General features: G+C 38.7%; 1 long non-coding RNA gene across 1 annotated transcript; it reads right to left on the bottom strand.

Moving 5' to 3' along the window:
* Positions 1-21,953: 21,953 nt before the first annotated feature.
* On the bottom strand, positions 21,954-25,095 carry LOC135298015 (uncharacterized). The gene is made up of 5 exons (XR_010359975.1): positions 25,036-25,095; positions 24,374-24,549; positions 23,714-23,793; positions 23,239-23,325; positions 21,954-22,236 (listed from the first exon to the last, which is right to left on the bottom strand). It is a non-coding gene; the product is annotated as an uncharacterized LOC135298015 (long non-coding RNA).
* Positions 25,096-25,590: the final 495 nt, after the last annotated feature.

Raw genomic sequence — 25,590 nt, 5'->3', positions numbered from 1 at the left:
CAAAATTTTAATATGAGATCATTTACTGGAAGTAGTTTTCTTACAAATTGGATAAGATTTTAGAGAACAACATGTGCACTAGCTGGGAACAGATATCTTCAAAGGCAGGGGACCAGCTGTGCTTATGCAGGAGACATGAGGAGAATGGGGGCAGGCTGCAACAGGACCACACAGGAGTACACAGCCTTGACTTGCTGCCTAGGAAACTCCACAAAGACACTTAGTAATGGGACAGGAAAAGGCATGGCTATAGCTGCTGAATTTATAGCTGATTCTCAAGCCTGGCTTACTGGTCTAACCTCCTTCAGAAGACTGGGATAATACAAGAGCTACTTACTCCCTGTAGAACATGTGGCAAACATATGCTGCAACATATACATTTCTCATTAAAATTTCAGAATATAGATGAGACGTTCAAAGCAAAGACCTGAAATCAACTGAATTTTTGAAATTCAAACCAATATTTTGTTAGACATATTCCTTATACATAAATATAAAAATGAAGATGATAAATATATGCTTTCTTTTTTTTTTCATTGGAGGTCAGCCCTGCTGAAACAAGGGATATCAAATCTACAGTCTGGAGTTATATAAATGTTGTTGACAATTGGTTATGTACAGTTGTTACTAAAACTATGTTGTATTAATTTCCACATAATAACTAAGCCCAAATTAAGGTATCTACATTACTAGATGGCATCAAATAATAAAACAAGGTTCAGGGTCTGAAGAATAAGGACTACTCAGTTGCCATGACAAAATGAGAAATCTGTGCCCAAGTCTGGACATTTATTGACTCAGATACACAAAGGGAAAAGAATCAAAACAAAATAAAGAGTCTTCTGAAACTAAAATAGAGTTTCTGGGCGAAAGAAAAAGAATAATCCAACTATATCAAAATGCTTTTTTTCAGAGACGGGATTTTAGATACACTCTCTGATTCTGTCTAGTAATCTTTCTTCATCAGGATGAAAGAGTTAGTTCTGTTGTTCAGGTATGAGCTCTGAATGATAGTTTCTTTTCCTGTCTTTGAAAAAAACAGGCAGACATGGTTACAAAAGGGAAAAAGGATACACAAAGGTGAAGGAAGTACAGCTTTTATTGATGTTCTCAGGCTTCATGGCAACTGTCAAGTTACAAACAGACCATTCTGGGCTGCCAAAGGCAGCTGGTATGCTCTTACCCTGAACTTTATCTTGCTGTTATTATCTAAGTAGGCTGATCAGGGTACTTGCCCAACCAGACTCTCCCAGACCACTTTTTCTTGTCTTTGGGATGCTATGAAATGGTGGAAGGGATATTGGACGTCTTACAGGCATCTCAGCATAAGCATGGGCAAACCCTGCTTCCATTCCCTTCCAATGCTGTGGCACATTCAGCACCCGCTCTAAACCTCCTCTGAAATCACCCCTCTGTGCATGGGCTTATGCTAAGCTACAGATCCAGTGATGAGGCCAAGAGTTTCTTGAACACAGGTGCTGCTTTTACACCAGTAGATTAAACAGGTTACTGACAAATGGCAAGATGCAGTGCAAGTACACATTCCTTTCCCTGCCCCACAAAATGAGGTGAGCACCCCTGTACTGCTTTTTAGGGACAGTCCCAGGTCTGTGTTATCCTTTCAGCTATGTCCAGATATTACCAGTAACAGAACTAGCTGAACCTGGCCAGACAGAGTCCTGACACACCACTGCTGCTGATGTGCCAGCAGCACCCCGTCTGTACCTGGCCTGGTTCGGCTTACTACAACAGGCAAAAAACAGAGAGACTGGTTGAGAGATCTGATCTGGAGAGTTACAGGCTGGGTGCTACATGCTGGCTGCCCACCAAAGGCTGAGACAACCACTCCTCAGGACCCTGCTGTAAGCCCTTAAGTTCCTTTGGTCACCACTGCCAGAAGATTTGAACAAAGAATGATTGTTTTGGAACTCGGAATTCAGCACTGTACTAAGCTGGCTGCATAGTGAAGGAGTACCTCTGAAGACAGGTATCCAAATATCAAGATCTATAAAGGACTTCAGTGTGGTGAAAGTGAGCCATGCTTTTTGGTGAAGATGATTGGCCTGTTGTTTCAGAGACATCAGGATTGTGCTCCCCAGGAACACAAAATCAGCGTGAAATCAGAGTACTTCTTTCTTTGCCCGCTTTTCTGGCTCCAGTAACCCTACATTGATTTCATCCATGTGAAAGACCAGGACACTCTTAAGAGTGCAGAATATACAGTTTTAAACTCAGACCCAGGTGTCACACTTGCTAGGCAGGTGCTATGCAGAAGATGTACACTTCTTTCTCCATTTGGGTCTCTGAAGAGAGGAAAGGAGCTCATGAACCACCACAAAGGGATGAATTATTACCATAGAGTAGAAGGATGCTTTTGTGTTACATTAAGTGCTAAATTCTGGGATATGGGTAATTTTATAAGAAAAGTGGGATTTAAGACACCATTTTCCTTTCTGAACATTCACTTTGGACTAGCTTTGTCTTCCTCCCAGTCACTGTGGCCACTTTCTCCATTCATTGTACAGGGCTATGGGTGCTTTTGGGTTCTGTGTACTCCACCCCTAAAACTGCAAGACTTGCTAACCCTGCAAGGCCAGTGCTTCTTTGTGCAATTGGGTCTGACTGTCCTAGCTTCCAGTTACCTCTCAATTGAACAGCAAAAGCCATTTAACAGACCAGTGAGCTTGGTCCTTTCAAGTCAGTCGGAAATGAGTTGCCCTCAGAAACCATTCTTCCCTTTTGTCCTCTCATCAGGATTTTGCAGTTATCCTTTTTCAGCCCTAACTGTGGCTATTTAGAACTTGAGTCTTTTGTACTGATATGTCACTGCCACAGAAGTGGGCAGATTTGATTATCTTTCTGATCCTTGTGAGTAATCTCATTTCAAACTTTGACCTCCCACAGGCACCTGCTCCTTTTGACATCAAAGCCAGCTCTTTATCACGGAAGTAGCTTAGCCTTATGGCAAAATTATCGATCGCAGATGACTTATATGCTTTCCTTGCTGTGCTTTATCAAAAGCTGATCCAATCCTTTGTTGCTTCTTTGGAAAATTAGGTTGAATTTGTTATTGTCTCAAGTATCTGGCTCTATACTGGCTTATAACCTCTCAGGAATTGTCTCCATCTCTCTTTGCATGCCTGGCTTCCCTTCCTTACATTCTGCACCACTATTGCTCAGTGCCTCAAAGGCAGGCTGACACATTGCCCAGGATCCCCTTTTTAATCCAAACTTTGTGGTAGGGTGCAATTTCTACCCACCACAAGTCTCTGTACTCAACAGACTTGCTCTCTGGAGAACAGCCCTCCTGTGGGAGAATTGGTAGGTCCTCCCTCTAAACCTGAGCAAGTCACTGGCTTTACTTCCTTTCTCATTTTCTTTCATTTCTTTTGGATGCACCACAGGGCAGAATGAATCTCATCACCTGCATGAGCTGTCACTTGTGACACAGATATCCATTGATGTATCCAGTGGCTAGTGTGGTTATGTTTGCATTGCCTTATACACAAATGTCTCCTGAAAAGCTCACCAATATCTTAAAAGATAATTTATCACAATTGACAAGTTCCCATTTTTTAGATAATAGGTCTAATTCATCTGGCTGTGATCAATTCTTTTTCTTAGTAGAATTTTCTTCTCTTTTGGCCAGAATCCAATCATTCTTTTCTGGGGCTAATGATGCATTGAATGAATGTATCTGTTTACCAATGCCAACCTCTTCTATCAAATAAAATTACTTTTGCTACCTTCATGTACTCAACAATTTTCTTAGACTTTTCCTAAAAGGGTAATGACAAGTTTGATACTGTAAGCCAAAAATTAAATAACTACCTTATGTTCTAGCTTCAAGATCTTATTTTAAGTAGTCTATTCTTCCAGTTTTAAGAAATTGCTCCTGACAGCCTTTCCCTTTCAGTGCTTTATTCCATTCAATTTCACTTACAACGTTCTGCCTGCTTCCAAAGTATTAGGGAGTAAGTGACCATTGAACACAGACTCTTCAAATCAAGGTTGAGTTGCAGAGCAAAACACAGAGAAAAGAAGCCTGGCAACATTTTCTGCCCCTTTATCCAAAAGGGCTCAACATGGTGCTTCCCCAGAATTAACTCAAGCCCACATCTCAATTAGAATTTTTCTCCAGTTGTACAATTGGCATGGCTTTATAGGGATGGCTGATGACATTGCACAGGATGAAATGTGAGCTAAGGGAACATGAAGCTTCAGTCTGTACATCTGGCAAATCAGAACTCCATAGGAAGAACTGCCTGCCCAGCAAGCGTCACCTGCTGAGAGTGATACTGCAAACCATGGCCTCACACTCCCCTAAGTCTGGCTATGACTGCTTAATTTAGTGCCTTCATTATCACCTGCATTTACTGTCAGAACCTGGAGTTAAAGCTGTAACTGCTTTGTCTTTTTTTCTTCTTTTTGTAAAAATGCTGACGATATGGTGTGACAGTAATAGAGAATGCTGAAGTTTTAGGGCTAAAGAAGAATAGTCTGTAGTTGAACAATAGCTTTCAAAGGTTTGTTTTTTTTTTTAAATAAGCCATGATTCTTATGCTCAAATGCATATAAACAAAAAAAAAAAATAACAATAAATGGAAACATTCTTACTGTCTCAAATCTCATACAACACAGGCATAGATGCCTGCGTAAAACTGTGAAGTATCTCATTTGAAGAAATGGGAGACATGTTCAAGGACTTTTTAGCTAAGAGAAATGAAGATATAAAAAAGGTAACATTTACATGTATTTATTTATAGAAATAAGAAGAAAAGTATAAACACACATATGTGCACATTGCTGTGAATCTTTCCTCACTGCTCTTAATGTGCTACTTGTCTTCACTGAACAAAAGTTCTGTCAGAGTGGAGACCCTACCTACATACAAATACAGCACTCTGAACAGTGTGGCCACTATTTGGTGGTATTTATGTCTCTGATACATGACAAATGTAACACTCTGGACATCACTGATAGGAAATACTGCTTCCAAAACCTAGAAAATAAAAAAAATTCTGATTTCAAGGTGGATATTGAAAATAGATTTTGCATCTCTCTTACACATTAGATGATTTGTGACACTATTACAAACTTGCTTTTTTTGCAGGTCAAATTCTGTATTTTTTCTTATCTTTTGAATTATTACTAATATAAATAACCCAGGCTGAAGACACAACATCCCACTACGAACAGTTTTAGAGGGTTATACTATAATCACATTCTGACATTTAACACAACACACATAATTTGAGACAATTGCAATTCTAGGTCAAATCCAAAACTGATTTATAAGAGGTAAAAGCTAGGCTCTTTATACATAATTGCACCCTCAGGAATAAAACAAAGCATAATAAGGTGAAAAGGTGTAATCTAGACTAAAATATATGATCACCTTTCAGGTACTTTACTGCTTCAAAGCAAAGCCCATTTAAAAAAAATTTTACTGAATTTGGTGGTATTTGGATTCAAAATGATCATAAAATACTTTCTACATTATTTGAATGGAATCAATTGCACCTAGGAAGAATAAGGTATCCTAATTATTTTTTTTAAATTATCCTACCCCATGCACACAGTTAAATCTGACAAAATGATGAGGTGACATATTTTTTCTCTTCATCCCTTCAGGTAAGAAGTTAAGTATGACAGTCATTAAAGGACTTCAATCAGGCACTTGATGGATTTGGGTGCAGATACATCCATTTGTATGTTTTCCATTTCCCTTTGGATTTTTTCCTCTAGCCAACTATACTGAAAACCATCAGTTCACATTTCACTTTCCTGCATGAAATAAAATTCCAGGCACAATCTGCCAAAGTCAAAAAATCCTGTCTTTGGTGGTATCTATTAAGACGCCCCTTACAAGCACTCTGAGCATTTAGCATCCATCAGTAGCAATCACCAGCAGCACCACTGTTTCCACTGGTGTGGACATGGAGAGGTGATGCCATCACAGCCAGAGCAGTGGCCTGATCAATATGTGCTGGCAGCACACCTGTGGTCACACGCCCATACATTTTCGTTGGTCATGCTGGCTCACAAAACCCAGAGCACACTGCTGATTTCAGCTGAAATCTTCATATTTCTAGGAATTTTTAAAGCTCTCCGTAAAGTGCTGGTCTACCTTGTTCAGAACTGCCATTTGGAGATGGGGAAATTGGAATGTCCTGCCTGCAGAACACCTCACAGATTCGCAAATGACCTCAAAGTGATTGGCTGCCTAGGGCAGATGGCCAAGCAGAGGATACCCCTACAGAACATGTGCTCTCATAGTATACATGAGGTAGATCCAGGTGTTTTCAGAGGCCCAAAGAGTTGGCAGAGAGGTCCCCTCATTCCCACCACTACAGTCACCATCTCTTGGTCAGGGAACTGCTGAGTAGCCCGTGGTAGGACTGGAAGAGAAGCAGTAGGTAAGAAAAAGGTTCTTGTGTCTGCGTGTAAAACACAGCAGGAGCCAAGAGCTGGATAACATTTACAGAGAACACCCTCAAGATAAAGTAGCTCTCAGCTCTCAGTCTTGCGGAATGCCGTTTGACATCTGCTTTCAGCAAGGCTTTGGTCCCTCAGCATGAGATAGCTGATCCTTGCCTTTGGGATGCAGTGGATCACAGTGCATGCTGCTGAGGCACTGAAGTTAAGAGTGCTCAGAAAGCTGAAAAAAAAGCAGGACAGTCCAAGTCGCAGAGTTATCAGAGACTTAGCTGACCTATGCCTTTGAGCCAGTACCGCTGCTCTGCTCTGTGGGATCAACACTAACTCCACTGAATAAGTGTAGCTGTGTCTTATGCAATTTGTAAACACAGCTGCAAAAAAGAGTGATATAACACGTTTTCATATTTTATGTAGTTCCAGTCAGATAGCAAATAATCGTCATTATTCTTCTAAGTGAGAAAAAGAGATTTCAATGCAATGTTACAGAAGAATTAGAGCGTATGAATAACAGGCATATTATGTGTTATCTATGTTTGTCATAGATATGTACACAAAATCTAATTGTCATGAGAATTGGGTCTAAGACTTTTGACCTATTTCTTCTGCGTTGATTTTCCTAATCAGTGAATTTCCCCTTTTGGAGATGGAATAATGATTATCCTCAAGAAATGCACTTTTTTTTGAACACAAGTTCAAAAAGCTGTGGTTTAAACATTCTCAGAGCCCTTGAAGCCAAATAACTGATTCATTCTGGCATTTTCATCATCTTTAAAACTCTAATGAATGCTTGAATAAAATAATAGTCTTATATTAGCATTTATTTTATCTAAGTGCCTTGGGAGTGGAAATTAGTGACTTCCATTTTATCACTCAATCTTTTCCCTAATTCAATTCACATGTTTGTCAGCAACATTGAGCCTCGTTATAGAGTCATGAGATGCTGGCTTTTTACAAAATTATTCTGTGATAAAATATAATTGCCAAGGTTTTTGCACCTATGTCAAATTAATTGTGACCCTTTCTTTCCTTGCATTGAAAAGACATGGTTATCCCAACCTAGCCATTTTGTGTGAAGGGCACTGCAGCCCTCTGGGATGCAATGTCTGCCACAGGTTCTTTCCTCCCTTGCTTTCCAAGATATGTCATCACAGAGGCCTCCTCTTCTGTGGAAATTGCACTGCTACTGGAGAGTGACAAGATTTGCTTGAAAAACCTGATTTAAAGTTATGCTTTTATAACACCAGATATACTCTTACACTTTTATTTTTTAAAGAGTGCATGCATGTTTGCACATATATGTTGGTTTTCTTTGTCTTTGGGTGTTTATTGTGCAAGAAATCAAGTGAAGCTAATCTCGTTCACTAGATCCTGTTCCTGGTTCTCAGGCTGAACTCTCTGCAAATGGAGCCAAATCAAATGTCTCACAGACACCAAATGCCCACTAAGCTGACTAGGAAGGATTTAAGAGTGCTTTTTAGGGGAGTTATCAGCTAGCCTTCCTTAGCAGTACTTAATCTAATATTGTGTCTTTGACAGGAGTCTTCAGTCTTTTTTTTATTGGCAGAAATACAACTCCCTAATTCTCCAATGATTCCAGGATCACAGGAATCCCAGATCTTCCATTCCCTCTACTTTGACTAAATCTTTTATAAGGAATTTTAATTTTCAAAAAGTAATCAGCAAACAGACCAGCTAATCCTTTTAAATATTGGCTGGGAAAGTACACATGGATTCCTACCATGTACACATACAGGCATATCTGCTGTAGCATTCCAAATCTGTGGCATATTTTTTTCCAATTTTACCACTTTATTCTTAGTCTGCAGGGATTAGGAAAAGAATCGAAGAGAAAAATTAGTCTGCTGTGTGTGGCAATCTGCATCTGCTTTCCTATAATAAAATCTGAGTCTTTAAGAAATAGGCTATTAAGTTTCATCTTCCAGCAATATTTTTGCTCATTATTTATTATTATAGGCTGAATTTCCTTAAGGAGCCTAAAAGATTTTGCTGTCAAAATGTCAATTAAATTAAGAAAAATGTTTGCACTTCATGCTAGTGATTTCTCTTAAAAATTTTGTTCTTCATACATAATAAATAAGACAGTATTAACTATTGCCGCCTAACATCATAATTTGATTTCCCAGAGGAGCGTGATGACAGAAGTGACTCTCATCTTAGGGTGACTTTCAAAAGAGGAGGCAAGGTTAGAGACCTTACCTGAGTGTGTGACTTTAGACACTTAAGAGGCAAGGTAGATAAAAGTTTGTTAAATGAAAAATGGATGGTCTTTTCCTCACAGACTGGAATGTATTCCCCTTGATGAGAAAGGAAATTGTGATGGGAATCTGGGACATCCTGAAATCTTAATGCAGGAATAGGGCTCCTGAGTAGCAACTCATAGCAAGCCAGAACCAAGCAGCAGCTCACTGCTTATTAAAGCATTAGTAGAGTATTGAATTCTAGCAGCAGAAATTACTCAATTTTTGTACATAATTTATTTTTTTCAGGCAGCCACTGACCCTGAAATTCCACTTGTATGAATTTTGGATTTGTTCACTGAGTGGGACAGCACTGGGTCTTCTATTTCCTTAATTTGTGGATTTGGGTTCAGTGATTTCAGTTGTGTGTTTCTTTGCTTATTTGCTTTGATTTGCTTCAAAGTGTGATTCCCTTTGGGGTCCCTTGACTCCTGCCAGCTGAACAAACTGTAGCTCTGTCACCCACTATAGTCATCCACTCTAAACCAGGCACAGATAAGAGGTCACTTCCCAAAGCCAACACACTTACAGGTACCACATTTACCTCTTTCAGAATGAAAAAGTAGAAGTTAAAATTAAGATTCAATTTGCATTTCTGAAAATTATTTCTCAGAAGGTAATGTAATATTGGATTCAGAGGTTTGGGATTTTTTTTTTTTCCTTTCAGCTATGTACTGGTTCAGCTATCTGGAAATGGAAATAGGATACTAAGGAGTGGTTCTGCTGCCTTTTTTTTTTTTTTTTTTTTTTTTTTTTTTTTTTTTTTTTTTAGTAGACTGCTGTGCTGGCAGTATTTTCTCACCTTATCAAGTAATCTATTCTTACAGGTATGCAGACTTTCATAAATTTTCTCTACACAGAGTGAAAGGGCTTGTTAGTTAACTGAGTTCTGTCTCTAAGTTTGAGGAAATGAAAACAATGAAAACAATGAAAAGGACTTCAAATAAGCAAGGACTTTTGGACAGGAAGCAGGTGAAAGAGAATCTTTAAAGTATTTCAGATTAACTCCAAAAATAAAAGCAATATAAATCAAGGTGTTTTCTGATTTAACTTATAAAATAAAAATTGGAAATCTGTTGAGTAAATAAATGAAAAATAGAATCCTGCATCTGCAGTCTATCCATCTGTTGCCGTGTCTCCAGCTGCAGACACCTCTGATGTTTCTGAATGACATGGAAAAAATAAAATAAAGGCAAACAAAGACATGAGCCCTGAGAATACATCTCCCCAGTGCATAAAGGAAATCTTTTCTCTTCACTAATCCCCTGAAGTCTTGATAAATTTTGTTTGCAGTGGTTGTCGTAACACAGAGTTCCAGATGTTATGGGCACTCTTGTGGATGTGCATAATTTATTATCCTTTCTCTGGTTCACAAAATGCGGACATGAATAAAGGATTCATACATTTATAAGCATTAAGATCAGAAAATACCAAAACAACAATTCCACCTAAGTCCCTGGACCTACTGGACACAGAATTTGGTCCAGAGCCAGAACAAATTATATCTCATAGAAGGATTTAATTATGTATATCTTTAAAGATCTAAATCCATGTTTAGTCGTCCCTGTCTTGTCCCTCCTCCAGCCCTTTTAGGAGACTGTTACTTAGTTTAATTATCCTCTCTGCTAGCAAGATATGACTAACTTCAAGGCCTAATTTGTCTAAGTCTTTGCAATAGATATTGTCAGGTCTTTGTCAACAAGCTCAAAAAGACCCTGCTATTGGATCTCTTTCCCATGTGTAAGCACCTAGACATGATCAATCCACCTCTCTGTCTCCTCTCAGATAAGCTGAAGAGACTGAACTCTTTAAGCCTCACGTAGCATAACTTGTTTTCCAGCTGCCGGATCAAACCTCCCAAACCTTTCATCTCTGGCACTGTTATTAGGCTGCACCACTACCTTGGAATGTGCAAGAGCTCTTCAAAGGATTTTAGACTGACCATCTGATATTCACACTGAAGCACTCTCTGAGGGGATTTTGATATTTCTTTTGATTCAGATCTTGGCTTTAAGAAGCTGATGGCTGTGGCTGGCTTAGGGCTCAGTAATGGCTTTGCCACAAGCGAGCAGGAGAGCAGCTCACTGCTATGGAAGGCAGACGTGCCGCCAGGTTTCTCTCTGCTATGCAGAAAATATTCCTGGTACCATTTTTTTACTCCTTCTGTCCCAGAAAACACAGCTGTGGATAAATGACTATAAGGAACAGCAAAGCGCTGCTTACACCTTATAAAATGCATTGTAGGAATAAAGAAAGGAATTCAGCAGCCCCCAAGATGTGTCTCTCTTCTACAGGTTACAAGCCTTAATAAAAAAATAATTTTAAAAAAAATACAACAGCGGACAAGAACACAAATGCAGAAATGTGCCTACACACATCATGTGACACTGCAAATACAAACAAATGTGATCTAGATCAAAAATTTTCGAAAAACTTTCACACTAAATGAGGGTCTAATGTATTTTCAGGGACATTTCAAAGCATTCCCTTTTGTAGGGTGTGCCTCAGAGTCCAAAAATATGGAATGTCATTCCATATTTTGCTACTGCTTTATGTGAGTTCTAATCAATTCCTCCTTCTAAGAGGGCTTAAACTTCTAAAGATACAATTAAATGCACTACTTTGTGCTATCCTCTAACACCATTTCTAAATGAGATGGGGTGCTTTTTAAGCTCATTTTACTGGACCTTCTAGTGAACTACAAACCAAGTTATAAGTAAATAGTGCTATAATTTAGGCCATATATCCACCCAAAGTTTTATAGACTTTTCAAAGGATGCGTAGGCTTGAGAATAGAAGTGATTGAGAGCAATGAAATGCATTACATGATAGTACCTAAACATGTATAGGTTTACCACTTAATAAAATTAAAACTATAAAAAAATTAATATAAACTAACAATAAAATCTTGGGACTTATCTCTGATTTTCTCACATCCTCATTGTAGATTTCAAACACTGACAAATGGATCAGCGTGTCTCAAATAAGGGCTATGATTACAGATATTTTATGCAAGGAAACAAAATAGAACATCTTTACACATTCCAGGTCCCTTGCTTGACAAGATTTTAATATACTTCTCACATGCACAGAATCACAGTAGCAGCTCAGTGCCATGTTTATTTTCTCACCTCACAGATGGAATATGTTTTTTTCACCTTTCACATGATGCAGCACATCCCAAGAGAGATTTAAACCTTTTTTTCCTGGCTCCCATGTTCATTTATCAGCATCTGACTTCATTGTTTTCTAAAGTCACCCCTGAGAAGGCAGTCTGAATATCAATTTGTAATAAACAGCAAGAATTTGTTGCTGTCAAGGTGTCACAGTGCAAAATAATACATGGTTTCTCCAGACATATCTGAAGCTTAAGTAACCTACCCAACAGTCCAGAGCCACAAGGAAAGAACCACGTGTCACCAGCTCTGCTTCTGAGGTGTTTGATACCTCTCCCCTCAGGTCCCTCAATGTAATCCTTTGAGGTGCTTATTCTACTTTTTAAAGCACACTGCTGAATCTGTAGTGTCCAAACAGTATCATTTGCATGTGAAAACTCGGTACTGATAAAGTAAATGTTTTTTCTGAATAAACTTCTGCTGCTGACACCAAAGCCCGTTTTGGCACAAAGGAATGCGTAAAGACAAAAGGAAATCAGTTCCCCCTTTTTGTCCAGAAGGATCTCACAATTTGCAAAGTTCTGTCCATTGCTGTGTCATGAGTAGAGGTCCCCAGGTCTGAGCAGCATGAGGTGGGGCTGGAGCAGAGCTGAGGGTTTGTCCCAGCACTGGGTGCAAGACAATCATGCGGCCCCAAATCAAACCAAGAACAGAACTCACAAGGGTAGCAGTGCAGAGGGTCACACAGTATTTGAGTCCTCTTGGGCTCTTGGCTTGCAGGAGAACTTGTGCATCTTCCAGAAAACAGCTGGAGACCTGACCTTCTGCTCTCCTTTTAATGAACAAAGGCAAATTTAAGCCCCAAAATCACAGATGAACTCTGCAAGTTTTAGTGTAGGAGTTCTGAGTCATCAGCTTCCAAAGTCTCCCACATACAGCCCTACCAAATGCTCCAAGTGCTTTATCTTAACTCATGTTCCATCAATTCTTAATACTATAAATGCAACAAAATAAACCTTTGATATATTTGGTCTCTATAAAGATTGCAGTTGCCTGGTAAACATAATAACAAAGTTACCTTATTACAGCAGCAGCAACAGCCACATAACAATTTGCATTCTAGATCCATGTCCTCATTTCTCATAACCTTCAGGTGTTCAAAAGAGGTGCCTCATACAGAGCTATTAATACTTTATTTAGGCACCTTGACTTTAAATGCACTGAGTACCTCTTGGCTCTGATGAATGTCAAATAACATTCAGATTTATAAGATTGCATGAATTTCTATTTTTTTTTTCAGGTCTCTGGGTCTGTCCTTGAAGGAAAGGCAACCTTTTATATATGTTTGTGTATATGTCTGCATTGTGCTCCATAATAACACTACTTTTACCCTTATAATAATATCAATAATAACAGCATTAAAAAGAGGCAGGGGTATGGTGCTTTAAATGAAAAGCAAACAAACAAATAAACCAGGAGGACAATGGCCCAACTAGCTATTAAAAAGTTACCAGCATTTAGGTTCACAGGAAATACAAAATTTCCTGTTGAAAAAAGCCAGGTTTATTAACAGCTGATTTGCAATACAAACATGCAGAGAGACAGGTGTGTATTTATGTACTTTATCTTTTGCACTTCAAAATTTGTCAATCACATTAATGTTTACATATTCAACAGTTACTTTGCACTTAATGTTTTCAGACTCAGATTTAAAAATGCAGACCACAATTTTTATGTTCATAATGATTTTATTCTTTTGTTGCACACAAACAGAATAAACTACTGATGTCATGGCTTTACAAGAAGCATTGAAGCAGTAAGATTGCACTTTCAGGTGTCTGATGCAGAGAGGGATTCATCATATGGATGATAAGTACCTCAACATAAGGATGTGGACAAAAATTTGAAACCATTTGGGAGCTAGTGGAACACTTATGTAGCTAGTAGGGGGAAATTCTCAAGGGGTTCAGCACAGGGAAGGAAAATAAATTGCCTGAAGTCACCCAGAGAGCTGTTACAAGAAACAACAGATGAGAACAAAAAGTTGAGTAGGCAACTGAGACAACTTTGCAGAAAAATTCTTTTTTTTATTGGAAATGTCTTTTAATTGCCATCTTTTCTGAATCCTGACAAGCAAATTAAGGTATTCAGGATAATGAAAGAAAGAAAGAAGATTTGAAGGAGGATGAGAGGGAGTATAAGAAAATAGCATTTATCTAAGAGGGACTGAGGTGATGACCAGGTAGGTCTTTTCAACAGTGCAGAGTTCAGTGTGGTCCAGATGGAAGATCTCTGAAGGGCTTTGTATTGCTCAGCTCTCAGCCTTGTTTTTTCCTATTTTTTTTTTAGAAAACACTAAGGTATTACTCATTTTTCTTTCATTGTGGAGAGTATTTTTTCCCTACTCTTTAAACCTGTTCTAAAATAAATATTTTCTTAGACATAGACTCCATTTCATTTTAGGTACTGCCAGTTCAAAAGTTGAAGTCTTTTGCAAGTTGGGAGTTAAATCCAAGTGTTCAATTAGTATAAGGCTCAAATTCTAATTAAGTGACCTCTAATTCACCCTTCTGCCCTCATATTCATTTTCTAAGGATAATTATTAAATAAACTTCCCTTTTCAACTGATTATCTTTTGACCCAAATATGATGTAGGGCTTTGGTAACTTTATACTTAAAATGAATTCAAAACGAAAACAAAATGAAGAACGGTGATTTTAATAACATACATTATACGAGCAACATTTCATAGAATTAAAAATTGTAATTTTTGGAAAAGGGTTAGTTTGAAATATATTGTTTAAGCAAAAAGGAGGCTTCTGTCTTACATAAATTGTACTCTAGGAATAGAGCAGAACTCTTCTGTACTTAGGTATATGGCCAAGTCCCAGACTTTTAGGATTAGCTTAAAGTACTCTGGCAAGTTCAAAAACCCTCATGGAGTACCCAGACCCACCCAGATCATCAATGGTAAATTTGACAGAATAGAAAGAAGAAAGTGAAAAGACATTGCTTCAGTGGGGAACTCATTTCTTGCATTTTGTACTTTTTTTTTATAAAAAAGGAATGCCAAAGGCTTTCTGAAAAACAGAAAACTAGCAACTTCTTTCACAAACAGAGATCTATGCTTTGTTTTCTTATTGTTGTTGACAGAATCCTTCATTATGCCCTTAAAGAATCATTTTATGTTTATTTGTACTGTCTGTACAGATTTGGAGAATTGTTTTATGAATTGCCAGAGAGTGATGTCTTTTTTTAATAAAAGTTTATTACACTTTGATTGATTTCCCTGATATTCATTTTGTGTGTCTGTGTTATAGAAACTCATTTTTGTTCTAAAACCCAAATTACTCTAACTAATGTACCAGAGGAGCACCGTAGCTGTTAGCAATCGACAAAGCAAAATGTTTCACAGTTTTATTTGTCAATGCAGATGCCATGGAAAAATCATTGAGGGCTAGTTTGCCAGGATCCTTATTTATTAATTCATGGAGGTTTGCAAGAATAAGTCATGAGTTTCAAGCAGCACAAAGGTCAGAGAGAGCTCAGCCACCTGATCACCTTACCACAAATTAACAAATTACTGTACATCCTGTATGGTGGTGGGTATGTTAAATGCATCCAATATGCAAGCATTTACTAGCAACGAATAAATATATATTTAAAAATTTTAACTTACCTTAGCACACAGCAAAAGATACTTCCACTATAAACCAAATATATCCACATTTTCCATAAGCTACAAGCATATGTAAATGCAGTTCCTGTGTCTCTGTTGATGTTTGGTATCTTGCTAAACACCAGTAATTTGAGCACAACTCAGAAATATATGGAAGAATGCCATCTTTGGATTTCCTCATTTTGAAACTCTATATTATTTGCCATCATTTGCAATTGTTCTGGATAACATTAAAATTACATGTGTTTCATCAGCTGGTAAGTCAATCTTTTTCTCCCAACAGAGTCCCTTCTTTAACTCAAGTAATGTTCTTTAAAAGTGTCAATGTCTTTTGAGTGAGGCAGAATGGGATGAAATTAAATCTTTCAAAGAAACCTGAGGTGTGTGCTATTCCCTCAGTGCTGGTTCTGCTTCTCATATTGCCTATGGGACAGCTAGATTAGACACTGAACATACTCCGTAGAGACTTTTAGGGCATAATCATCAAAACAGTTTTGTCTTGCCTTGTATTGCTTCACCTCCTCTCTGAGCAGCGTATCACATCTCAATAGAGACTGCAACCACTGATTATTTCACAGCTAGACATTCACGCTCACTGAAGGACATGACTGAGCTGGCAGGCTTCATCTTGAAGAGAAAGAAATTGGCAACACTTGTTCAGCAACCTTTGGTGAACAGTGGTGAGGCAGCGTGACTTCAGCTGCTGAAAGGACAAAGCTGCCAGGCCCTGCTAGCAAGAGATAGGAATTAAGCCATGAAACTAATGAGCAGCAGAGGAGCTGGAAAGCAAGGTTACCCTGTCCTTCTCCTGTTGAGATCATCCTGGATTTTAATTCTCTGTCCTGCCTCCTGTGCAGTCAATAGCAGCCATTACACGTGGTTAAAACAGATTCCTGTGCAGATGTGCTGTCCTGAGAAAAGACACAGTGGGCCAACCTGCTGCCTTCCAGTAGTGAATATCAGAAGTGCTCTGGGCGATCTAGATTTGAAGTCAGCTTTTCTTTGGGCAGTGCTTAAGCCATGTCATGTCCAGAGGTCCCTTCCAACATAAACTGTGAATCTGTTCCAGTCATCCCCCTCCAGTACTTGGCATCAAGAAATGGCAATGGTGCTGCATTGATCTGTGCTGACCATATTACCATAAAAGTACTCCAGCATCAGGAACGTGGGTTGAAAGCTGGAACTCCTTTTGATTAGAGCTGACATGGGTCTGGTCTCCCTTAGAGGAAAGAAATCACAAAGAATGTTCTTGATAGCAGTGAGATTGCCATGCTACAGAAAACACATCAGATCAGCCAGTTCACTGTTTTCAGATAGTTTTGTTTCTTTTTCCTTTAAAGGCTCTTGCTTCCATTGGTGTTACACCTCATTCCACCTTACTAAGGGAGGTAATATTCAATCATACAGCATTGCTGTAGATAGTACATGCCCATGCTGTCATTTGCAGGCACTCCTCTGCTTTCTGGGGCTTCCCAGGCATTCCAGAGCCCTTTTTTTTAATCTACCAGCCAGCATTTGATACAGAATCTGGAAATTATTTTGCTGCCAAAAGTGTACAAGGGAGGTGAGAGACAATCTGTCGGTTTCTGCTAGAGTAAACACAAAGAACCATTCTCTCATCTAGTAAAACAATAAGATTAGTCCTTTTATCATTAATTTTTTTTCTCTCCTTCACTGCTTTGTAAACACTGCATGTATGACTTTGCCTCTTATCGTCTGCAAACTGAGTCTGCTTTTGTTGAAGCAGTGTCAATCACAAGGGTTTTCCTGCTCATATACTTAGTGATATGACTGATGGAAAAAGAAGACAGGCTTTCATTTGGGTCTGCAATATGTGACATAATCACTGTTGGAAATATAAGGGGGGGAAAGAAAACAAAAGGAACAATTTGGTAAAATATAACCCCAAGTCCACTTGCTCTGTCAAAGAGATTAAGATTAAACTGAAGAAGGTCAAAGCTATTAACATTTAGACTACAGGGTATATAAGAAGTTAGTGTCTTGTTAGATATTGGCTTTCTAATTGGAGAAAAGCTTGTTTCTAATTCTTTATGTAAACACCAGCATTAGCAAAAGCTTGGGTGGTCTCAGCATTGTAACCCAGTGGACACATTTGATCCACATCAATCTGAAAAAAATTTACCAAACTTGCATTTAAATTGTAAACATGTTTCTTGATTTCTTTTTGCCAACTGTGACAGCATTTGCAAAGGGAAAACTTCACAGTGATACTCTGGGACTGCTTTAAATTTGTTTTCCCAAATGCCAAATTCTCCTTCATGTCATACACTTAGTCAAAATCTTACTTGTGCTCAGGTCTTTGGACCAAGCAAGAAGATTACTGCAGCCACCAGGAAGGAGCACAGACATGACTTGATTGTTAATTAATTCCCATAGCAGGAGTGACTCTTACACAAGTCAGATTATTTATGTAATAACTTTTGCATTTTCAAATCACATTATTCTCTGATTTTACAGTTCTCTCTATCGCTTCTTGTTCTAAATCTAATGGCAAGTGAGACAAGGGAAAGGAAATTAGATATCAGCCAGCAGGATTAGTCATTGGAAGGTGATTTGGTTAAATGCTTAGTTGCACTGACCCAAACAATACCTCATGACTGTATTTTAGCAGGTTTCAAAGAGATCTGATGTGGTGGTCTGACCCTGGTTAGATGTCAGGGGCCCACCAAGCCACTCCATCACTTCCCTTGTCAACAGAATGAGGGGAAGAAAATAAGATGAAAAATAACCTCATGGATCAAGACAAAGCCAGTTTAATAAAGCAAGTACCATATGTAGAAGCAAAGGAAAACATAATATTTATTTTCCATTTCCCATAAACAGGCAATGACCAGCCACTTCCTGGGAAACAGGACTTCAGTATACATAGTGTTTGCTTTGGAAGACCAGGGAAATAACAAATGGTCCCTCTCCTCTTTTTGTTAGCTTTTATTGCTGATCAGGCATCATGTAGTACGTTATACCCCTCAGGTCATTTTGACTCAGATGTCCTGGCTGTGTCCCTTCCTAAAATCTTTCCCACCCCCAACCTACTGGTCAGGGAAGAATGTTCACAGAATCGCAGAATCACAGAATCACAGAATCACTGGGCTGGAAGAGACCTTTAAGATCATTGAGGCCAAACCATGACCTAACACCTCAACTAAACAACGGCACTGAGTGCTACATCCAATCTTTTTAAACACCAGGGGTGGTGACTCCACTGCCTCCAAAGGCAGACCATTCCAGTACTGTATCAGCCTTTCTATAAAAAAAGTTGGATAGACTTGATTCTGTCTGTTGGACAGACTTGATGCTGTGTGAGCTAAAACACTGGTGTCTATTTTCAACACCTTTCTAGCTACCAATAGAAAGCACAGAATTGTGAGGGTTGCTGTTGGGGAAGTTAACTCCATCTCACCCAGACCCAATACACCTGATAGTCTCCCACTGCATTAACATATTTTCTGAGGATTAACATGTTTTGATTTGGTATATGAGCAGCATAACTAGCAAACTAGCAATACTAGGGGATGAATGAGTGCAGGAAGAGTGAGCTTGTGGCCCTGTCCTCATACACTCTGCCATTATTCCGGTTTGATCTGCCAGAGCTTCATATCTTTCCATAGGTTGTACTGCTGCAGGGGGATAGGCAAACATTCATAGGAAAAGGATCATGCAAAGTTTGAACTGGAAATAACCCTTAGAAAATCGTTTTGACTGCTCTGTTAAAATTTGAGCCATAGGTTTTTAATCCTACAAAAGTGTGGATGCTGGAAAAGGCTGTGTTCAGTGATCTGTCCCACAGAAAGACCATTACTATGAACCTTCCTGATCCACCGGCCAATCTCTGTCATCCACTTTGTGTGATTACTTGCATCAACAGAGGAAGCCCTACATCTAAAACTGCAGTTGAATCATCATCATTTTGCCATGAATAAATACAGTTCCTTGCTCAAACAGTTACAACCCAGGACTTCCTGCAAACCTCTTTGAGCACAGAGGGCAGCCCCTCAGAGTGACGCACTTAATAGTGCTGTCACCTTACCTTTTAAAACCTTTTACAGTCCTTTGATATGAGGAAGGCAGTGTGTATGAAATTCTCACCCTCCCTTTGGAGCACACCTCACTGAGAACAGTGAGAGTCATCAAAGCTTTCCAGGCCCAGTTGCCTACAAGTTACATGTGGCTGTCACCTGACACTCTCTGTTTTATCTTTTCACCTACCACTGGTCCATCACTCTGTGCCTACTGACACAACAATATTGCCACCACAGAAAGCATTACTAGTCTGCCCAGTTCTCATTTGGCCAGATGCTTGTGAAAGCAGGAGAGTGTCACATTACTATCTCATTAGTTAATTCAGTTGGCAATGCTAAACACACTAGTCTTCTAATGGAAGAGAAGGTACTAAAAGTTTTCAGGGGAAAGAGTTTTCTTCAAACAGATTGATATTTTGTTATTTTGGAAGGAGCAGGACAGTTTATGTTCAGCTTTTTGAAAGACATAAAAAATGTTGCAAAGACTGACACGTATTCATGAAACATTTGCACTAGAGAGCCTGCACTTTTCAACAAAAAAGTAATTTCACAAATCTCCATTCTCCAGGAGATGCATTTACCTGAGCATATAGAGGCCACAGAAAAATAGATTTTTATTGTTATTAATTATAGTGACAGTCCTGAAGGAAAAAGGTCATTTTATGAGAAACAGAGGATTTTGAAGAGAAACACATTTTTGACTATGTAAAATGACTAATTCTGTTGAACACTGATGTAACTTGAAAGTTGAAATCACAACTGCAAAAAAATATATAATAGGGTTTCAAATTTAAAAATATACAAGTGTATTTTAAATGTTTAACATAAACAAACCGAAGATGAACAGAATCATAAGTGAGGTATCTTCAAAGTGTTCTAAAAAAGCCCTAGCAGGAAACAAAGAACACACTCCAAATGAGATCATCTTGCCTATCTCGGGGCAGAAAGCTGGCTGTCATTTCTAACTTTGTCTGTTAACAGTAACAATACAGCATCAGTTTCCAGAACCACCAAAATTAGCAGTGTCTCCCACTCAAGAACCAGTTTCCTGGTTTCTAGGGTGCAAGTGATACTGAAGCCTGACTCCCTAATCCACCTTACCATCTGGCAATCTATTGGTGAGAGCAAAAAGAAAGCATGAAAAGATGAGACAGGCACTGTGCCCTTTTTAAAATATCAGTTGGGGTGGAACTGTTAAACACATTCCAGTTGTTATCCATTCCTTTTCCTTGGGAAAGATTCTATGTGGAGCTAGTTCTTTCCTTCTAAATTCCATTTAGTCATGAAAATAGGGCAGAAGAAATATGATAAAACTAAGAAATAGGCTCAAAGACATAAGTAAATCTTAATCTGTAGATTGGTGTGTTACAAAAGCAGTACAAAAAAGTATGGGTTTTGTGTGTGTGTTATTAATTCCTTCTACAAGTAATTATCAGAAGAAGAGGGAAAACTATCTCCTTAAGTAAGTATCCATAAAACAAGAAGAAAAATAAACCATGCAGTGTCAGCACTTCAATATGAATAGCATGGCTTGGAGTTTTCATGCCACCAAATTAATATATCCCTGGAATAAGCCATAAATTATAAGTACCTTAAAAAGTGCTGCATCCAACACTTTTGGAATGCTGTACCACATTATTTTATCCCTATAGATGAAAATAAAATATCATAGACGCGGATTTAAGGAATCAGCAGCAGTTTAGATAAAAGTGATCATGATTTGCTTCTGTTTGTTACCTATAATCAGAATTAAGTCCAGACCAGTAATATGTATATTTGATGGATTGCAAGAGCCAATTCTGCAAAGCTGAAAACAATTATGAGCTAAATCATTTGGGAGAAAGAGATTAGACAGGAAATGTGGATAATAACTGGAAAGTGTTTAAAAACATTTTATCAGAGGTTTGAAAATAAGAGTCAAAGCTGGACTAAATGTTGACTTGCATAAAAGTGAAACAGCTATGTAAATCAAAATAATTACACCCAAAAAAAGGGGATTTATTAGAATATGAATTAGACAGAAGATAAGAACTATGGAAAATTGATAAGGATGGAAGAAAGAAGTAAGGTTTTTCGTCAGAGTTAAGCATAACAAGAAAGATTTGTGGTCTTGACTACACACCACTGTAGCCACCCTAATAATATATGCAAAAATTTGTATATTCTGTAAACAAATCTGATCTCTCTTGGAAGAAAAAAAAAACAGACAAAATCAGCTCTGCCATAAGAGGACAATGCAATGCTGTTCATTCCAGTAAATCAGGAGAATGTTAAATAGCAATTTAAATCAGTAGATCTGCATGATTTACAACCAAGAGGTTTAAAAAAGCTGGCTGAGGAAAATTCCAAACCATGGAGATTGCTTTTTGTTAAGTCTGAGAACACTGGAGATGTTCCAAGAAGAACAGGAAAAAAAAAGTTCAAATATAGCACCAGTTTTATTTTTTTAAGTTACATGTGTAACCCAGGTGATTGAAGCCCTTTCAGTCTGAGCTGAAAGGATAAAATAATGTAAAATCTAATAAAGGGCTAAGGGTATATATGCAATCAACCCTAAGCAAAATGGTTTAGCAGAAACAAAAAGTTCTCATAAGCCTTCCTGAAAAACTGGCCTTAGGAAGCAAAAAAAAGGCAAATGTTGCCAGGCAAAAAAAAAACAAGGTGGGCCAGCAAATCAAAGTCCTTCAAAGTCTGCAAAGAACCTGTGAACAAAAGTAACAGACAGTGGCATCAGAAAAGTCGGTGTCTGTCAGAGCCCATACAGGTGTGAAAAACCTTCCCCATAGAATAAAGCACATTTGAAAAGTGGATCCCTCATCTTTTGTAGCCACACTTTTTAAGCTCCCCAAATTTAGCAGTTTTTGTGAACCTGTCTCTTAATTTCAAATATCGTCTTTTCCAAACATATTCAGGCAAGATTTTTCTGGCCCAGATGCAGGGGAGAAAGTCTGCAGTGAACCCGGTACTGTTTACTGAGGGTCACTGAGCAGAAAGATGTTTTCTGTATTAGTACAATTCTGAAACGGTGAACTAGCTCCTAACCAGGTAACACAGTGAATAATTGGTACAACTTGCTAACTGGTTAGGGTTAACTGTGTGTAACATCTCCATTGATTTATGACTGTCAGGTTCACAGGTTACTTAGATTGTTCAATTTAGCACTTTTCCCCAGCTTTCAATTGAACATTTTGAACCAGGTGTTCAATGGATTGATCGATACAAAGTACAATAGGTCTCTGCACCAGTCCATAAACAAAGCTGATTTTTATAGCCTTGGTGTGATTTAAACCTTTAACACTTTAAAACATTCTGCAGCACTCTTGCCATGCAAGCATATGCTTCTCTTCACTTTCCTTAATTGACATCAGATTGGGACTGAGCAACACGCAGGGCGATGAAAGCTGCTGTGTGCCTGGAGGGCCTGATCCTGCAAATGTGTGTGCCTGACACTGCATGCAGGTGAGTAAGTAACTCCTTTGATCCCAGTGAGGCTATTCACATATATAACCCTGTTAAGGGGAATTAGTTGTAAGGGAAGAACTGACATTTGAATATTGAGCTTTGTGGTTAGGGAGAGCTTTTCTAGCACTCAGAGGTCACGGGGAAAGGCAAATCTCATTTGCTCAATGTGACTTATGCAATTTGCACGATTTCTTCCTATGTCAGGTTCCCTCCTCCCCATAAAAACAAACTCATATGTTCACCTTTGCAGCTGTCCCCCACCTTGTGACTGTACATATCGCATGCAATTCTGTAGGGGCTCATGTTCACCTGCCAGCTGAATTTGACGCCTGGTTCGGGGAGGGAAAAGAAAAAACATCAGGAGAGAATTGAAATGCAGATGCAAGCCTCAGGGGTCCTCAGTCTGTAGACTCTTCACTGGATGCCAAACTCTGGTCTGCACCATAGCATTTGAGTCAACACACCAGCTAGCTCATCCCCCATTGCATGATTTGGCCCAGCTTTTTCTCCTTAAATTAGCAAAAACTAAGGTTTCAGTGGTTTGGAGAATGAAGACCTTGAATCAGGTTTTGAGGAGCACCTCACTCTCAGTGCTGCTTGGAGTGCAGATGGCAGAGCAAGGAAGGCTCTTCAGTTCTGAAGCCAGGGTTACTCTCATGAGGGGGCTGAAAAGGAAAGGGCTGCTCCCACTTTCTTTCCTCGGCGCGCGTCGCTGACCTGCCGTTCACACATACACACCCATCACATCGTTCCTGAGTAAGTGCTGCTTGTCTGGCTGACCTCCACTGGAGATTTCTCTAGTACAGAGAGAGTCTGTCTGAGTAAATATCCCTCAGGCATGTGGAAAATGGGTAGGGATAACAGATGAAGTCAACACATGGAAGAATTTACTGTCTTACCCGGAGGTAAGAAGCAGATCCTCCTTAAGTACTTAAACAACTACAAATGTTTTCAACTCAATGTTGGTATAAAATAATAATGGAAATAACCAGTTGTCCTTTCTTTTAAAAAGTGGAAAGAGAAGGGAAGTGGAGGGAAGAGTTAGGGGGCAGAGAAAGGTGAGGAGGGAGGAAGAAGGGGAAGGGGAAAAAAAAGGATAGCTCTCTGAGCTATCACCAGAATCCAGCTTTCATCTCGCACACTAAAAAGGCACAGAAAATGTGAAACAGTTGCAAAAGTCTTAAAAACCGAGTCAAATGACTACCACAGACTGGGATCTTTTAATATCTGTTGAGCTGAGTGTCACAGACTACACATATTTTTGCATTTAACGCAGCTTTAAATAGTATACATAAATGCATGTCATTGAGCAGTGACAAGAGAATCAGGCAAGTACTTTTACTTTAAAAATATCTTCCTTCTGTGTTGCTGTTTCACCTTGAAAAAGTGCCATATTCAGCATCCCAGACCCTGGACCCTGAGCACCTTCCTTTGACACTGATCCCTGTGGATCAGCCTCTTTGAGCCTAGCAGAAGTGTTTGAGAAGAGGTCAAGTTTGGCCTCAGAGGGTGTATTTTGAATCAGCTTTCTTATGTTCTTACTCCATCAAAACCTGTGAAAAGGAAATGAATCATGTTTGGATTTCTGCAAGAAGTTGGGGATTATGCAAACTATTTCCTGACACATTATATGAAGAAATGCTTATTTTCATAAATAATATATTTATCTAAAACTGTAGCCAAGTAAAATGCTCCCGTTCCTTAGCAGTTAGATACAGAAATTTCCATAATTTAACAAACTGCAAATGAAAAAGTAACTTCTTTTATGAAGCTATCCTAATAAAATAGACCTTGTTGCAAGAAGAAGTTGCTGTAAAATAGAAACAGCACTAAGAGCTGAACTCTGTATGTCTGGAATGAGATTTTACCTTAAATGTTATTCAGTAAATGAAAAGAATCATTAAATATATTACAAGCTATTACTAGAACAATTCATCCAAGTATTTTTTATTGCCATCTTCGTTTACAAATTCATTGAAAATTTTGAGGGAGAAGACAGAAAATCAAGAAACAGTGAGTTTCATAAGGAATTAACATACTTTTACTGATGATTTCAAGGCCAGTAGAGCTGCTACCAATGATCTGGGTGAGGTCCAGTGTTGCCCCTCAAGCACTGTAGAACCGGACAGCTGAGTCACAATGAATCTTTGTGACACTGACATTCACTTTATCAGAAAAGGAGAGAGAGTCTGATGATGGTTTAACCATTTTATTGTTGCCAGTGTCCAGATCTTAACTTGCTTGGAGCAAGTGAGGATGCTCCTTCTAGAGCTACATTTGCACCCGTGTTTGTATAGTGTTTAGCACAGCAGGCTGCTTTCAGCTCTTAGAGATCAAAGACACCACAGTTCTGCTACTAATTATGATGAGCATGGATATGATGGTTTTCACTCAGGAAAAGGTTGCTAGATTGTCATTAAGAGAAGTAACAGACCGAAAAAAAAGACAGAAAAATTGAATGGAATCATAAAATATGGAATATGCTGAGTTGGAAGGAACACACAAAGATAATTAATGTCCAACTCCTGACTCTGCACAAGACAGCCCAAGAAACACACTGCGTGCCTCAGAGCATTGTTTAAATGCTTCTTGAT

The sequence above is a fragment of the Passer domesticus genome, chromosome 3, assembly GCF_036417665.1.
Source record: "Passer domesticus isolate bPasDom1 chromosome 3, bPasDom1.hap1, whole genome shotgun sequence".
Lineage (NCBI taxonomy): Eukaryota > Metazoa > Chordata > Aves > Passeriformes > Passeridae > Passer > Passer domesticus.
This window is presented reverse-complemented; position numbering and strand designations above follow the sequence as displayed.